We start from the raw sequence: 18585 nt of genomic DNA on the forward strand, positions 1-18585 counted from the left end.
TCTTTTTAAAAATTTTATTGTATAGTTGATTTACAATGCTGTGTTTAATTTCTGCTGTACAGCAAAGTGACTCAGATATACATATACATTCTTCTCATATTCTTTTCCATTATGGTTTATCACAGGATATTGAATATAGTTCCCTGTGCTACACAGTAGGACCCTGTTGTTCATCCTATATATAATAGTTTGCATCTGATACAAAACTCTTGATGCAACTGGGAGAAGGCACAAGGGTATCCTAAGTGCCTGCTAATATTCTATTTAAGTTTGTTGTATATACAGATAGTCTGATTATCATCATTATTTAAACTGTACATAAATTTTATATACTAATATATACAAATATATGTTATATTTTTATAAAATTCATAACAAATCATATTTACCAAAAGTTTATCAACATGAAACATGCTCATGTATAATGGTGAGGTTTTTTTTTAAAAAAAGACATAAAATTAATTATAAATTATGGTATATAGATTATGTAAAAGAAGGTTGGGATCATCAATACAAAGACACAGAAATCATCTCAAAACAAAAGAAAAGAAGAATGCACCTAAACTGATATCCTTTTCATGTGATATAATTATACACCTAGAACTTTCAAGACAATCAACTGACAGTGTTACAGAACCAAACTGGGGTCTACTTGCCCAACACCCAGCAAAGCCAATCTACTGATACCAGGTTGTAGTGAAGGAAAGTAGAGCCTTTATTGCAGGGATCTAAGCAAGGGAGTAGGAGACAGGCCTCAGATTCACTCCAACCTGGTCTTTGAGTTAGGGGTTTTTTAAAGGGGATGAACAAACAGCCTGGGATTAAACATCAGCTTGTGACATTTCTGACATTTAACTGTAGTTTCAGGAGTCAGGATGTCTATGGTTTACAATGGTCCACAACTTGGGGATGCGCTAGCTCATCTTGCCCTAGAGAAACAACCTGAGTTTGTACATTAATGATGATATCTATAACAGCAATTTTAGTCACCTGACTCTGGTTATTAGTGTTCCATTAGCCCAGGATTGATGTCAGAGGGGACAAGGCTATCCTGGACACCAGCTCTAATAATAACAGCTAACAATTTTTGAGGGCTATGTACCAAGCACTGTACTAAATGCTTTTTAATGTATTAACTCATTTAATCCTGAGGGAGGTTAGTATTATTATCCTGATTTCAAGGATTAAAAAAATCCTAAGGAATAGAGAGGTTAAGTAACTCTGTGAGGTCACACAGCTAGTAAGTGACAGAGCCTGGCAGAGTTTGTGCACATAGCTAATACATTATATTGCCCTAACAATAAGCAGTTAGGAAATGTTATAGGTCACAGGATCTCATTCACAAAACAATACAGGATCATTAAAAACACAAACAAAAATCAAAACAAACAAAACCCTAGCAATAAATGTAACCAAAAAGTCACATTTTAAAAAATTTAAAACAAGACCAGATTGGAAGACTCAATAAATTAAATGGATGTCAATTCTCCAAAATAACAAAAAAATGGGGGGGGGGGTATGAAAAAAAAGTGAGTAAGCTCTATCTTCCAGATAGTCCAGTCCTCCAGCCAGTCACACAGGGATGTCCCTGGAGCTTGAACTGCAAGGTGCTCCATTCACACAAAGGTAGCTCAAATCCAGCAATCTGGTTTGGCTACTTTGAGAAAAAGACAAAAGTACGTCTCAAACAGTGGCAGGCCATAGAGTGAAGCGTTCTGCTCCACTTCTATCCCGGAACCAAGGCATCAGCATGACAGCCTGGTCAACATTCATTCACTAAGGTGTGGTCAGGGCAACATTTGGCCACTATTTTCCGGTAACAATAGTAATGCAGGCTGTAATTCTCCAGCTATGCAGAAATAAAAGAGCCCTCCCTGAGTCTCAGAGTGCATAAAGGGGCTAGCAGATCAGACCACCACGATAACCTTCTGTCACACCAACAATGGTGAGCTGAAGTCAACCATAGATCTCCAATCCAGCTCTCCCTATTTACAAGGAAACTGAGGTCTAGAACGGGCTTCTCCTCCCAGGTCACAAAATTATTTTAAGCCAGAACCAGAGCACTAACTCCCCCCTCCCCCCAAGTTTTGAATATGCACATCCAAAGTATTGCAACCTATTTATACAAGGGTCCCCAACGCCTGGGCCATGGACCGGTACTGGTCCATGGCCTATTAGAAACCAGACCGCACAGCAGGAGGTGAGCGGCGGGTGAGCAAGTGAAGCTTCATCTGTATTTACAGCCGCTCCCCATCGCTCGCGTTACTGCCTTAGCTCCACCTCCTGTCAGCATTATGGTGAGTTGTATAATTATTTCATTATATATTACAGTGTAATAATAATAGAAACAAATTGCACAATAAATGTAATGTGCTCGAATCATCCCAAAACAATCCCCCACCTCCCTGGTCCATGGAAAAATTGTCTTCCGAGAAACCAGTCCCTGGTAACAAAAAGGTTGGGGACCACTGTATTTATAGATAAAACCAGCATTTCCCAATCTTCAGACATTCACCTGAATGATTTTGCCACACTATATATTATCTCTACTATTATTCACTTTATATTCTCTTTGAATATACTCCTTTCTCATACATTAACTTAGCTTCATTCTAAGCAACAATACCCATTCAGTCATGAATGAGATGTGTATTTTTTCCTAACACATCAAAATAAATATGTATCTACTGAAATTACAATGTTTGTCTCTGAACTATTCCTCAGAAAAGTAAACCATCCTTTGCCATATTTGGAAAGATCTCCCACACGTGTTCCAAGGAATTCTAATCTTTATCATGTTAATAGGTATTAGTGAGGAAAGAGTGCAAGATCAATAAACCTAGGGGATGCTAACTAAAATGAAGTTAAAGAGCTTTGAATTTTTTTAATGGTTAGACACCTCAGGGACTAAAGAGGGAATATAGTGCAATATTTCCAAAATTTATCTGACCATGAAATCCTTTTTTCTAGGCAGAATCAGTATTGAAAACATGTTCTGAGCTGTATTAATTTTCAAAAGGCACCAGTTTTTCTTTTTGAGCCCATAAATTACAAAAATAGATACTGTATATAATAATTTACCTTGTATCCCTATTAGAACACTTAGAATATTTTTATGGTCGGAAAAAAGAATGGGTAGAAAATCGATATTTCCTCTTGTCATTTTCAAAACGTCATTCTCTTGGGTAAAGGAAACTCACCTTGTTTATAATGAAACCGTGCAATAACATTGGCACTCTAAAAACGTATATATCACTTCTAATAAGTCATCCAAATCTCCTACATTATTGATTGTAGTTGATAACACACAGGCTTTTTATGAAGGCTTGTTTTTGTTGCCTTGGGGACTTCAAGAGTGACAGGTCCATAACATCACACTGGTCTGCAGATGTGACCATGGGAAAATGTGTAACAATGGGAAAATGTGTAACAGATTTACCACCTAGGCATTTTTTTTCTCTCTCTCTCTCCTGGTCCTTCCCTTCCCTTCCTTCTTCCTTTCTCTCTTTCCCACACTCTCCCTTTTCAAATACTTTGATATAAAAAACTAAAAAGTATTTTTCATCCTTAGGCATTTTTAAGTATTTTTGTTATCATGGGGAAAACATCCCGTAGCTACTAAACTACTGCTTTAAAGCCAAAGTGTACAAATATTTCTTTTCTTGCATTTTCAAATAAAATTAAGAACTAGGACTCAAGATAAAGAAAATGCTGCAATACCTTATCTTCAGTATTCCTGTTAATGAAATTAAGCAGTCCATTAGTAAGGAAGAATGCTAATGTGTTAAGAACAAGATATTCCTTCATCCAACCATGCACCAAGTCACAGACCATGTTGAGTATATTACTCTTAAATACTTACTTTTTTCCCAACAACAAAATCTCAATATATTCTTCCTCTACACCTTACAGAGGTTATCAAGTTATCAAGTAAATTTTTATTCTGTAGAATGCTTTTTATGTTCTCATTCAAAAATATTTATTAACTAGAAAGTTGTGTTCTTCTAAGGTTCCTCACCAAACACTGGAGGCCAGGAAAACATTCAGAAAAATGAGTCAGCTCTTGCAAGTGTCCACATTAAACACTAATGCACTGCAACAGAATCATCCTGAATAAGCTGAATTCTCTCGAATATCTAAGGCAGCTACAAACAGACTAAAGATTGTGTTTTCTCCTCTCTCTGGTTCTAGAGTCAATTGTGCACTGCACTGTGTTCATAATAGAAATAGTGTTTCACTCTTTCAGTAAGGGAGATAAACAAGAGTTCAACTTGTATAAATATAATTTAAAATGTGTCTCCTACCTTATATGAGTGAGAATTATTAAAATACACAAGCATCAAGAACAAAAGATAAAATAGAGATAATATATATAAATGTTTGATCCTTTAGGGAAATATTCCCCAAAGGGCTGTGTTATTATAGCAAACTTCTAAGCCATAGGTTTCAAATGATTCAATTGTCCAAATATTCATTTTCGTGTATCTTTAAACATCACAAAGTATCTACTAAATAAAGTTAGGTTTTAATTATTGCAATTCATCTATTTTTTAAAATCATTTACTCCCTACTTGGCTCCCAAAATTCTATTTAAAGTAATGGAAGATTTAGCTGGTTCATAGAGTTGAAAACTTAAATGTCACAGTTGGACCCAAATACAATCTGTTCCTGCCTCTTCAGTTTGTGTCCAGCTGCTCTCTGAATTGCAAATGTGGGTATTTTGCAGAAAGGTATGTATGATAATGTTAGATACATTCCAGACATTCTTGAAGTACTGTTTTTATAGGTGAATATGCCTTGCAGGACCCTCTGTCCTAGGTGAGATTTTTTTCTAGTTACATACTTAATGATCATGATCTCTCTCCTGCTATATCCCTTTCTTATTCTGTTGGCAAAAAGTTCGCCCTCCAAAGCAAAAATCCCGGATGAAAGATCTTCAGAGCCCTTCCATAATCACCTAGGCAAGGAGGACCTCATCAACATATCTTCAAAGTTTACAAAATAGGGTCTCTTGGAGTCAATTCTACACACAGCATATGCTAGGTCAAGCATGGCAAATAAGTTTCCATCTCTTGTGCCATCACTAGTAGATTGTGGTGAGCCCTTGAAGGAAGGAATGGTGCTGTGGATTAGAAATGTCTATAATGAGAATAGAAAGACAAAAAGGGGTAGGTGATGCATCTCCCATTCCCCCCATTTGCATCTGAGTTTATGCTAATCTTTCTTGCCTATGCCCATTCCTACCCCATCTCCCATAAAAGAGATGCAGATTTTCTGACTGACTTTACATCCCAACAGAGCAGCAGGTGCAATAATGCCACTTCCCTTGTTGGTTTACCATAGGCTTACCTAAGATAAATATAAAGCATTTAGCATAATCCCTGGCACACAGTTTATACTCCATCGATGTTTTTTTCATGTTATTCACTCTACTCTCCACTTTATACATTCATAGGTTCAGCTTAAGCAGGAAAACTGACTTTGGTTGGGTGCTTGTGAACAGAATAAGACAGAGTATAAGGAAGTATTTGATCATTTAAACTTCACAGAAGCTATTATAAATACCCTTGGTAGTTGCAGAAGTGGTAAACTACTCCACATAAAATAGAAAATTAAAATAAGTGCCTATAAGCTCCAATCAGAAATACTGTGAAGAATTTTCTACTTCCTGCTTTTTGGACCCGCTTCCTGGGCACCCAGGGATGAGTGGTGGGTAGCTGAACTAAGTATACCATCATTTCTCAGAGAAGTTTTACCTTTATCCTTTATTGAAATGTGGCGGCTTTGCCCTTTTGTGCTTTAAGGGATGGGGTGAAGTGTTAAGGAGTGGGCCCCTGGTCAGCACTGGGGAGGAAGAGATGCTGTAATTCAGTGGTCAGCAGCACACAGTCTCTGCCACAGCACTTATGAGCTCTGGGACCTTGGAAAAATTACATAACTTCTCTCGGTGTCCTTATTTGTACCATAGGGAAAATAATTCACTAAAAGCACTTTGCACATTGCCTGGCACCATGGTTAGTGCTTACTAAATGTTAGTTATTGAGGTTGTTGATTTACTGAGAAATGGAAAGAAAGGGGGAAAGAGAAGAAGGGAAGCTCTGCTTGGCATTGCTCTCTCAATCCTTTTAGACCAGTGGCCTGCTGGATTCCTGGGTTTGTTGATTCAGGGCTCAGGGACAGCTATCCTAAGAAGGGCGGGAGGCAATTTTGCAGAGCAGAGAGAAGTTGTATAAGAAGGAAGCTCCCAAGAGAGAGCCTTACTTTGAATTATAGGAAAGCTTTTATCATTATTACAGATGGAAGTGGGGGAAAAAGATATTAGCATTTGCCCAAGCTTAAAATGCCACTACAATTAACACATTAGTTCAGGGATCATAGGATTGATACTGGCTTTGCAAGACAAATGATTTCCTCAAACTCCTAAAAACAAAAAGAGTGTCCCACTAATCACTACAGAGCAATGTAGGGATCACCTGGACAGAACTGAACACTTTCTAATAAATAGAGCTTTTATAAAGCAGCAGAGATCTCAGGCATCTTTCTGTAAAAGTGAATGCTTGGGCAGATGTGTAAAACAGTAGAACCAATCCTTCAACCCTCCTGCACAAATCTCATCTCAGAAAAATACAGGAAAAAATGTCAACTGCAAAAGCACATTTTGTCAATATCCAAAGAGAGAAAACTAACCCTTTAGGAACAGCAAGGGAGGCACACAGCCCGGCCCGCGAGCTGAGGTATCAGCAGAGCCAGTTCTCACTAGGCACTCTGATCTGAAGTGCCAGGTATGAGGCCTCTGCATGAAGCACCCTGTGAACAAGTGAAACTAGACGAAGCACAAAGAAAAAGAAAAAAAAAAGGCAAGCTACAAACCCTTTGAAAAAAATGCCTCTGCATCTCTAGCTCTTGCAGAGGTTGGCGTCTTTAGTGGAGTACCCTACTGCAGGGGGACCTTCAAGATGCCAGAGGCGTAAAACACGTAGAGATCACCTTCTTCCCCACAAATACATCAAAAATACATCTACATCGGGAAAAACTCCTACAGAACACCTACTGAATGCTGGCAGAAGACCTCAGACCTCCCAAAAGGCAAGAAAATCCCCACGTACCTGGCTGTGTGGCTGACAGGGTCTTGGTGCTCCGACTTGGTGTCAGGCCCGAGCCTCTGAGGTGGGAGAGCCGAGTTCAGAACACTGGACCAGCAGATACCTCCTGCTGGCACCATGTAATATCAATCAGCGAGAGCTCTCCCAGAGATCTCCGTCTCAATACTAAGACCCAGCTCCACCCAATGGCCAGCAAGCTCCAGTGCTGGACACCCCATGCCAAACAACTAGCAAGACAGGAACACAACCCCACCCATTAGAAGAGAGGCTGCCTAAAATCATACTAAGCTCACAGACACCCTAAAACACACCACCGGACACGGCCCTTCCCACTAGAAAAACAAGATCCAGCCCCACCCCCAAGAACACAGGCACCAGTCCCCTCCACCAGAAAGCCTGCACTACCCACTGAACCAACCTCACACACTGGGGGCAAACACGAAAAATAATGGGAGCTACAAACCTGCAGCCTCAGAAAAGGAGACCCCAAACACAGTAAGTTAAACAAAATGAGAAGACACAGAAATACGCAGCAGATGAAGGAGCAAGGTAAAAACCCACCAGACCAAACAGATGAAGAAAAAAATAGGCAGTCTACCTGAAAAAGAATTCAGAGTAATGATAGTAGAGATGATCCAAAATCTTGGAAATAGAATAGAAAAAATTCAAGAAACGTTTAACAAAGATCTAGAAGAACTAAAGAGCAAACAATGATGAAAACAATAAATGAAATTAAAATACTCTAGAAGGAATGAATAGCAGAATACCTGAGGCAGAAGAACGGATAAATGACCTGGAAGATTAAATTGTGGAAATAACTACCACAGAGCAGAATAAAGAAAAAAGAATGAAAAGACTTGAGGACGGTCTCAGAGACCTCTGGGACAACATTAAACACACCAACATTCAAATTATAGGTTTCCCAGAAGAAGAAGAGAAAAAGAAAGGGTCTGAGAAAATATTTGAAGAGATTATAGTTGAAAACGTCCCTAACATGGGAAAGGAAATAGTCAATCAAGTCGAGGAAGCGAAGACAGTCCCATACAGGATAAATCCAAGAAGAAACACACCAAGATACATACTAACAAACTATCAAAAATTAAATACAAAGAAAAAATATTAAAGGCAGCAAGGGAAAAGCAACAAATAACATACAAGGGAATTCCCATAAGATTAACAGCTGATCTTTCAGCAGAAACTCTGCAAGCCAAAAGGGAATGGAAGGACATATTTAGAGTGATGAAAGGGAAAAACCTACAACCAAGATTACTCTACCCAGCAAGGATCTCATTCTGATACGATGGAGAAACTAAAACCTTTACAGACAATCAGAAGTTAAGAGAATTCAGCACCACCAAACCAGCTTTAAAACAAATGCTAAAGGAACTTCTCTAGGCAGGAAACACAAGAGAAGGAAAAGACCTACAATAACAAACCCAAAACAATTAAGAAAATGGTAATAGGAACATACATATCAATAATTACTTTAAATGTAAATGGATTAAACACTCCAACCAAAAGACATAGACTGGCTGAAGGGATACAAAAACAAGACACATACAAATGCTGTCTACAAGAGACCCACTTCAGACCTAGGGACACATACAAACTGAAAGTGAGGGCATGGAAAAAGATTTTCCATGCAAATGGAAATCAAAAGAAAGCTGGAGTAGCAATTCTCATATCAGACAAAATAGTCTTTAAAATAAAGACTATAACAAGAAACAAAGAAGGACACTACATAATGATAAAGGAATCAATCTAAGAGGAAGATATAACAATTTATATCAAGGGTAAACATTTATGCACCCAACATAGGAACACTTCAGTACATAAGGCAAATGCTAACAGCCATAAAGGGGGAAATCGACAGTAACATAATCATAGTAGGGGACTTTAGCACCCCACTGTCACCAATGGACAGATCATCCAAAATGAAAATAAATAAGGAAACATAAGCTTTTTTTTTTTTTTTTTTGCGGTACGTGGGCCTCTCACTGCTGTGGCCTCTCCCATTGCGGAGCGCAGGCTCCGGACGCACAGGCTCAGCAGCCACGGCTCATGGGCCCAGCCGCTCCGCGGCATGTGGAATCTTCCCGGACTGGGGCAGGAACCCATGTCCCCTGCATCGGCAGGGGGACTCTCAACCACTGCACCACCAGGGAAGCCCAGGAAACACAAGCTTTAAATGACACATTAGACAAGATGGATTTAACTGATATTTACAGGACATTCCATTCAAAACCAACAGAATACACTTTCTTCTCAAGTGCTCATGGAACATTCTTCAGTGCAGATCATATCTTGGGTCACAAATCAAGCCTTGGTAAATTTAAGAAGATTGAAATCGTATCAAGTATCTTTTCTGACCACAATGCTATGAGACTAGATATCAATTACAGGAAAAAGTCTGTAAAAAATACAAACACATGGAGGCTAAACAATACACTACAAAATAGCCAAGAGATCACTAAAGAAATCAAAGAGGATATCAAAAAATACCTAGAAACAAATGACAATGAAAACATGGCAACCAAAACCTATGGGATGCAGCAAAAGCAGTTCTAAGAGGGAAGTTTACAGCAATACAATCCTACCTCAAGAAACAAGAAACATCTCAAATAAACAATCTAACCTTACACCTAAAGCAATTAGAGAAAGAAGAACAAAAAAACTCAAAGTTAGCAGAAGGAAAGAAATCAGAAAGATCAGATCAGAAATAAATAAAAAAGAAATGAAGGAAACAATAGCAAAGATGCTCAACATCACTAATCATTAGAGAAATGCAAATCATAACTACAATGAGGTATCACCTCACACCAGTCAGAATGGCCATCATCAAAAAATCTACAAACAATAAATGCTTGAAGTGTGTGGAGAAAAGGGAACCCTCCTGCACTGTTGGTGGGAATGTAAATTGATACAGCCACTATGGAGAACAGTATGGAGCTTCCTTAAAAAACTAAAAATAGAACCACCATATGACCCAGCAATCCCACTATGGGCATATACCCTGAGAAAACCATAATTCAAAAAGAGACATGTACCACAATGTTCACTGCAGCTCTATTTACAATAGCCAGGACATGGAAGCAACCTAAGTGTCCACTGACAGATGAATGGATAAAGAAGATGTGGCACATATATACAAGGAATATTATTCAGCCATAAAAAGAAACGAAATTGAACTATTTGTAGATGAGTGGACATAGAGTCTGTCATACAGAGTGAAGTCAGAAAGAGATAAACAAATACCATATGCTAACACATATTTCTGGAATCTAAAAAAAAAAAAAGGTTCTGATGAACCTAGGGACAGGACAGGAATAAAGACACAGACGTAGAGAATGGACTTGTGGACACGGGAAGGGGGAAGGGTAAGCTGGGACGAAGTGAGAGAGTAGCATTGACATATATACACTACCAAATGTAAAATAGATAGCTAGTGGGAAGCAGCTGCATGGCACAGGGAGAGCAGCTCGGTGCTTTGTGACCACCTAGAGGGGTGGCATAGGGAGGGTGGGAGGGAGACGCAAGAGGGAGGGGATATGGGGATATATGTATACATATAGCTGATTCACTTTGTTATACAGCAGAAACTAACACAACGTTGTAAAGCAATTATACTCCAATAAAGATGTTAAATAAAAAAAAATAGCAAGAGAAAATCTTTAATAAATAGAATGTACTGAATTTTTTTAAATGTATTTTTTAATCTTTCCTAAGGCCAGTCCTTGGCAAGGGTTAAAAGATTTGATTTGGGGTTTAAAGCTGACTGGTCTGTCATCTGGGCCAAAAAGAGAGACCTTTGGACTTGCTTTGACAATCACGGACTTACGAACACTTCATAAAATGGGCACTTCTAGCACCACACCTTCAAGTCCAAGTGACTGTGCAACATATAAGAACCTAAAGGAGTCTGTAAACAGGATCTCCAAAATTATGTGAGTCCAGGCAAAACCTCACCTAGTGGATGGCCTCTTCCTCAAAAGGAAGATATATTTTATTTCTATTCCTTTGTGGCATTATTTTTTAATGTTCAATTTGGAAAACAAAATTTTAAATGGGATGCAAGCCAGGAAAAGGAAAACAAAACTAAATAATACTTTTTCTTTTGACAGTTTGTTTGGCTATAAGAAAAAGTTTAATCCATAGGTAGAACACTCAGTAAGAAGTGACTGCTATCAAAGCTTAAATTCAATTTATATAGTTTAGAGTGAATTACACTTCAGACAATTTAGACTGTCAGCGGATCTTTTAAAATCCCTGCAGCATCAGTGTAATAGGATCAGAGTTGAAGACAAATCATTAACACAACAGGACAGTTTTGAGAAGTGTATGCTGTTCTTTGAGGTACTAAAATTTCACAGAATTTTTACTTCTTAGCAACTGACACTTTTACACTAATTCGCGACTGAGAGAAAAAGAATTCGTATTCAATTCTCAGTCCTCACATTCAATATCTTCAAAATGTACTTGCTTTTTCAACTTAAGTGTCCATCGATAGATGAACAGATAAAAGATGTGCAATATATATATGTATATATATATACACACACACAAAATAAATGGAATATTACTCAGCAATAACAAAAATGAAATATTGCCATTTGTGACAATCAAAATGGATCTAGAGGGTATTACGCTAAATGAAATAAATCAGAAAGAAAGAAAGAGAAAGGCAAAGTATGATCTCGTTTATATATGGAATCTAAAAAGCAAAACAAACAAACAAACAAAACAAACACAGACTCAGAGAGAGAGAGAACAAATGGATGGCTGCCAGAGGGGACGGGAGTGGTGGGGAGAAATAGGTGAAGAGGATTATGAAATACAAACCTCCAGTTAGAAAACAAATAAGCCACAGGATGTAATATACAGCATAAGGAATATGGTCAATAATATTGTAATAACTCTGTATGGAGACAGATGGTTAATATGTCTGTCATCATTTCATAATGTATGCAAATGTCAAATCACTGTTGTATACCTGAAACTAACATAAAATTGTATGTCAACTATACTTCAATTTTCAAAAATGCACTTGCTTTTCTTCTGTTGCATTAAATGAATGAATCTTACTGCAGAAATGTCTTAGGCAAATTTTATAGCTCTTTTAATGTATAATCTATTATTTTATAGGAAGATACACAAAGCAACTTGACATCAGAAAGTCATATTAAAAAAATTGCTGCTGGGCTTGCCTGGTGGTGCAGTGGTTAAGAATTTGCCTGCCAATGCAGAGAACATGGGTTCGAACCCTGGTCCAGGAAGATCCCACATGCTGCGGAGCTACTGAGCCTGTGCTCTACAGCACATGAGCCACAACTACTGAGCCCGCAAGCCACAACTACTGAAGCCCATGCACCTAGAGCCCGTGCTCCACAAGACAAGTCACTGCAATGAGAAGCCCACGCACCACAACGAAGAGTAGCCCCCGCTCACCATAACTAGAGAAAGCCTGCAAGCAGCAACGAAGACCCAATGCAGCCATAAATAAATAAATAAATTTATTTTAAAATTGCTGTTTATACAATCAAATCTCATTTCTTGTTAGATCAAGCACTGTAGCTTTTTGTTTTCCTATAAAACGAACAGCCTTATTCATTGAATGTGACTTTCATACCTTTAGGCCTTCTTAAACTACAGCAAAGTTTTAATTATACTTTTAGTTTCCTTTGTGACCAATACTTACTAACCTGAAATGCAAGGAGCAGGCCAGGCCTGAGACTAATTTTGGCTTGAACTTCAACAGACAGTGAAGTTGGTATTATCCTGAGAAAGCAATCCTGCTTCATTTCTCCTCCCACCTCGCCCTCCCCAGTTAAGAGCTTTGAACCTCTGTTTCAGGAGTTCACAGTCAAGTGGCAGATTTTCTCTGGTCATAGCTTCCTCTTTTCAAACTTTGATGATTTCCTTTACTTCAATGCACCTCACTCGGGTTATTCAGCTCCTAATTTCTTTAAGATCTGTTGTCTGAATTCTCAGAAACCTTCTCTGTTCTAGATATTGACCTGTAGGATGTGTACCTGTCTTCTCTGAGGCATCAGACAGAGTGGATGTGAAGCTCTGAGCCAGAATATGCTTAAAGCTTCCTGTACTTGGAATGGAAGATAACCTGTTGTTAACTAGACAGCCATTTTGGAGGGAAACAAACAATACCCTGGTTAGAAGATACAACCTCTTCAGAATGGCCATTCCTGCTCTCAAATCTAAATGAAGGCTGTCCTTTCTTTTCTTTCATAGCATTGATCCCAAGTTGTAAATATCGAAGTGTGTGTGCTTATTTAAATGTCTGTTTTCCTTTCTGGACAGTAAGCTTTCCCCCATTACACAGTAAGCTGTGTGAGGGCAGGAACTGTTTATTTTGTTCAAAGGATGCACTCAGAGGTTAACCCAGCCTTTTACACAAGTACTTGTTGAATGGATGAATGAATGGCAGATTGAAAGGAAGAAATGTCTGTGGCTGGTCAATTCAAGTACCATGAGTACACCAGGTAAAGTACCTTGCTCAGGGAAGAATGAAAACATGTTTTTCCATGTTCTGGGTCAGCTGGAGAGATCTGTGTCTGAGGATGCATGCAGGGATGTGTTCATTGGTGGGATGAGGGCAGCAACTTCTGTGTATGTCTCTTTAGGTTGGATACGTATCTATATGCATATAGGTACTGGAAGTGAAGAGACTACTGTGAGACCAGATGCAAAGTGGAATGTGTATGGATGACAAAGGTCAAGAGGGTAAGTTCTGAACACTCACTCTACTCTGGGTGTGCCACGCATTGTGCTAGGGCACTAGCAGTAGCACGAACCCGCGTCCCCTGCATCGGCAGGCGGACTCTCAACCACTGCGCCACCAGGGAAGCCCCCTATATTACTTTGATAGAACTTATTTTTGCCTGGGCCTAGCCCCAAATATCCAAAGACTAGTTGTGTATATAATCACAAAAAGAGAATTAAGGTACTAATTCAGATAATTTAGGCAATCTCCTTCCCTTCCCTTGATGAAAAGGAAAGAATTACTTTCAAAGAGTTTTTTTTTTGCGGTACGTGGGCCTCTCACTGTCGTGGCCCCTCCCGTTGCGGAGCACAGGCTCCGGACGCGCAGGCTCAGCGGTCATGGCTCACGGGCCCAGCCGCTCCGCGGCATGCGGGACCTTCCCGAACCGGGGCACGAACCCGCGTCCCCTACATCGGCAGGCGGACTCTCAACCACTGGGCCACCAGGGAAGCCCCCAAAGAGATGATTTTTATTGCCTACTTATATTGATTAACTTTATTAGATAATTTCTCAAGGGTATACCTAATATTGGCTGTAATCACAGTCTAGCTATTGAGGTGATATTAGTGAATTTTACCCAGACACAGAATTCATCTGGTTTTCTTCCAAAATAAGTTTCCAATTTTTAAATTTTGAGATGTTTATAAGAAGAATTGAAGCACATTTATTTGGGAGAAATGAATGCAAACCCGCCTGGAAGCAGGGAGCCAATGTGGGGACCTTGCAGAGGGGAGGAGGACGAGGATGGGAACATTTCCAGTAAAAAATGGAAAGAAAAAGAACAAGCATCTTTGTGAGCAAAGAAGCTGTTCTTCGACAGGCATAAGGACTCAGCTTTTCCTACCAGATACTATCTATAGCTATGGGGTCCCTTGACCTGGCATCAGCTTATCCAGGGTACCACTGGGACCCTGTCCTGCAAAAACTGCTAGTGCCGGGCTTCCCTGGTGGTGCAGTGGTTGAGAGTCCGCCTGCCGATGCAGGGGACACGGGTTCGTGTCCCGGTCCGGGAAGATCCCACATGCCGCGGAGCGGCTAGGCCCGTGAGCCATGGCCGCTGGGCCTGAGTGTCCGGAGCCTGTGCTCCACAACGGGAGAGGCCATGACAGTGAGAGGCCCGTGTACCACAAAAAATAAATAAATAAATAAATAATATATACTCAACTTATTATTATGCCCTCTAAACATTTTATGCACAACAACTAATCATATAATCATTAGAAATAAACTTAGGAAACATAGCTGTACGTAATAATAGTAACTATTGTTTTTAATATGTGCCAGATATTTTGTTTGTATGGATTACTATATTACTTAAACTGCAAAGGAACCAACTTAGTAAAAACTCCTTTTTGCTAAGGCTTAGGCAACTTAACTTACCTACTATGACCTTGAAGCCAAACTTTCTTTATCCCAAGGCCAATGATATTGAGGGGGAGAAAAAGAACACAAAGAGTCATACGGCTGGAGTTCCAGTTTGGGCTAAGAAATATAGAGGTTAGGGATAGAGGTTTGGGGATCAGACAGACCTAGATTAAAATCTTTGCCATTTATCACTACTGTGATCTGTAATTTACTCAACCTCTCTGTGCTGTGTGGGGTTATTATTCGCAAGCAACAGAAACTGAGTATGGTCAATTTAAGCAGGAAAATAATTTACTGGAAAACAATCAGTCACACAAGGAGTCAACAAGACGACTGGCAGCAGCAAACTCAGCCAAGGTCACACCTAACCAAGATGGTAAGGATGCCTCAACCCTCAGCTTACACTGTGGGACCCTTCACACCACCATCCCCAGATGCTGTGTAGTCTTTTAAGAAAGACTCCACATTCCTTAACCAAATATGTTTGCTCATCTGTAAACTGGGCCTACTAAGTGTAGTACCCTCCTCATAGGTTTCTTGTGAGCATTAAATGAGATATGCATAAATCATTCAGCACAGTGCCTCACTGACTAAGCACTGGATAAATTTCAGCTGGCCTCACTAATTTTTGTGCCTTTGAGTAAGTCACATAGCTTTTCTGTGCCCACAAGCTCATTACTGAAGACAGATGATTCCAATTATACTGTATTAGTCAGTATAAGCTAACTGACCAAACAATCAGTCCCTCAAATCTCAGTGGATTATTTCTCTTGCACTTCATTGTCCAGTGAAGGTCGCTGGGACTGGAATGAGGTCCCTACTCTATGCAGGCATTCAGAGACCCGGTCAACTTCTATCTAGTGGTTCTGCCATACACCAGGGCCTTGCATCTTGTTGGCAGAAAAGGGAAGACAGAGAGCACAGAGGATCAGGGTCTTTTAGGGACCAGGCTTGGAAGTGGCACATATCACATCCTCCCATTTTCCACTGGCCAGAATACAGTCACACGGGCTTTACCTGACCACAAGAAGTCTGGGAAACACCATCCAGCTATGTGTTAAAGCAGAAATGCAAACAGCATTTGGTGAAACATGAGTCTCCATCACACCTACCTAACATCCTCAGGGGTTGCTAATAAGAACACATGCGAGTGCAATTGGGAAAGCTCTGTGGAAAGCAGCCAACAAGCTACAGATGACGCTGGTGTTGATGATTAAACCAGGGAGTCCCTGTGTTATTTTCTGAAGTGCTAAAAAATACAGGGGGTGTGAGAAGAAACTAAAATATAATCAGAATGTCCATCTTCCTGTAGAAGAGATGCCTGGACTCGTAGGGCTTTATCTCTCCACCTGTATCTTCAAAAATGAGGAACACTACGTAAGTAATCTCCTTTCTTTGTCCATTAGTCCAGTTCACAATGGGAGTGCAGTGAAATATTTGGAGAAAAAACAGGGGAAGAATAAAAGGGTAGAAAGCCATGCTGTTGACGAGTGTTAACTGTCGGAGAAGAAGGCAGCCTGAGGCTGTCACTTGGTGGCCACCAGCCTCCACAGCAGTAATTTATCCCCACATGAAGACGCTGGGGAGTTAATCACAGTACTGACACGTGTAACAACTCCAAGCACTAGACTCAGCACAAAATTTATGCTTATAAAATGAAAATAATTAGGTGCATATTTGAAATGCACCACTAAAAAGGGAGGGCAGTCCTTAGGACCACAACCACAACCGTGGACCTCTTTTCATGCCCAAGGTCAGGTTAATGCCATGCTTCTAATTTACTGAACCAACTGGGTGAGGGTGTAGAAGGCAGATGTATCCAAAGGCACTGTGTTATTTGTACCAGATAGATGCTTTTTTCACTGTTTTGAATATCCGTAATGGCCTGTCCAGAATGACAGAGAGCAAACACACTTTGCACAGGCTTTGCTACGTGAATGTTAGCGCTTTAGAAACGCTCTAAGATGTGGCCAACTTCGGCTTAGTAGGGGTTCCAGGCCAGATCTGATTCATCCTGCTGCCTTCCTTCCAGGAATTAGCCCCTTTGTTACCCATTCCTTTGACCCAAGGAAGATTCAACCAAAGGGAACATGGTTGGTACCCTACAAGCAGACTGTGCTTTTAAACGAGCTCCCCCCCTTATGGTATTTACTTAAAAGAGCAGTCAAGTAATCAGCTAGCAGAGCGCAATCAAACTGATCAGTCAGGCCATTCTTAGACTAGTGCAAACCTTCAGAGAGGATTTAATGACAGCTCTAAAGAACTGAACTAGGGGCTTCCAGTGCAGAGAAATAGGGACTGAGGCAGCAACTGCAAGGGAGGATAGCAAACAATGCTTAGAAAAAAAATCTTTTCATTAAAATATACAAACAGTGATAGGAATTGTCCACATAATCATGGCAATTCTTCATTTCCTTGTGCAATGTAGATTCCTGGCAGAGTGTGAGGGAAACTGAACTACACTGTCTCAGCTTTTCAAGTTAAGAAAATAAAATAATTATTTCCCAAATCTTCAACTTCTACTTCTGAAGGCTAAACTTAAGTTTTAAGAATCATGCACCAAAAGAAGTTACAGGTAAACCTACATTTTTTTGGTCTTGTATTCTGGATTCTTATTTATTTTCATTTTCCTAAGCTACTGTGGAAATAAAATGTAAAGGACTAGTAAGAAACACAGCTCTATTGATAACAAGCCCAGTTTATCAACGACATGCTAACACCTGTAATATTAATTCGCTCAACAGCGCGCCTAAATTTTTACATTTAATATACTTTTCATCGTGAAAAGTTGACAAGTACTAATCTTAATTGTTCTCCATTTTAGGAACTTCAAGCGGGAAGAGAACTGGAAAAAAAATTTTTATTAGCAGAAAGTGATTGATTATAAGTGGAACTTCCCACTTCGTCTTCATATTGTGACTGACAACCACCTGACAGGGTAATAGTGATACAATGTGGTCAGAGAAGACTGGGGGTTAGAAGATGCAGTTTCCTTTTTCTAGTGTTGATTTGATTTCACTGCTGACACAATCCGAGAGCTTACTACTCATGGGAAGCACAGACAACAGGAGTGGTTATAGTGATGATTAAGACTCCAAGAAACTGACAAATAGCCATCAATTATTTTATACTGGCTAACAAATGTGTTTTTCTTTCTGAATCCCTGATATTCATGAGGAAACAATACAAACAACAGAATGATGTATCAATATATCCACATGGTGCCTTACACAAAATGTGTAAATACAATTCTAATATGTCCTGTAATTAGTTGAAATCTGGAATGCCCTCTTTTGTTTCTCCTATTACTTATTTGTTACTGTGTCATTTGAGAATAAC

Source organism: Delphinapterus leucas, chromosome 3 (assembly GCF_059928025.1).
Source record: "Delphinapterus leucas isolate spDelLeu-1000000601 "Yukka" chromosome 3, BTC_Dleu_Yukka2, whole genome shotgun sequence".
Lineage (NCBI taxonomy): Eukaryota > Metazoa > Chordata > Mammalia > Artiodactyla > Monodontidae > Delphinapterus > Delphinapterus leucas.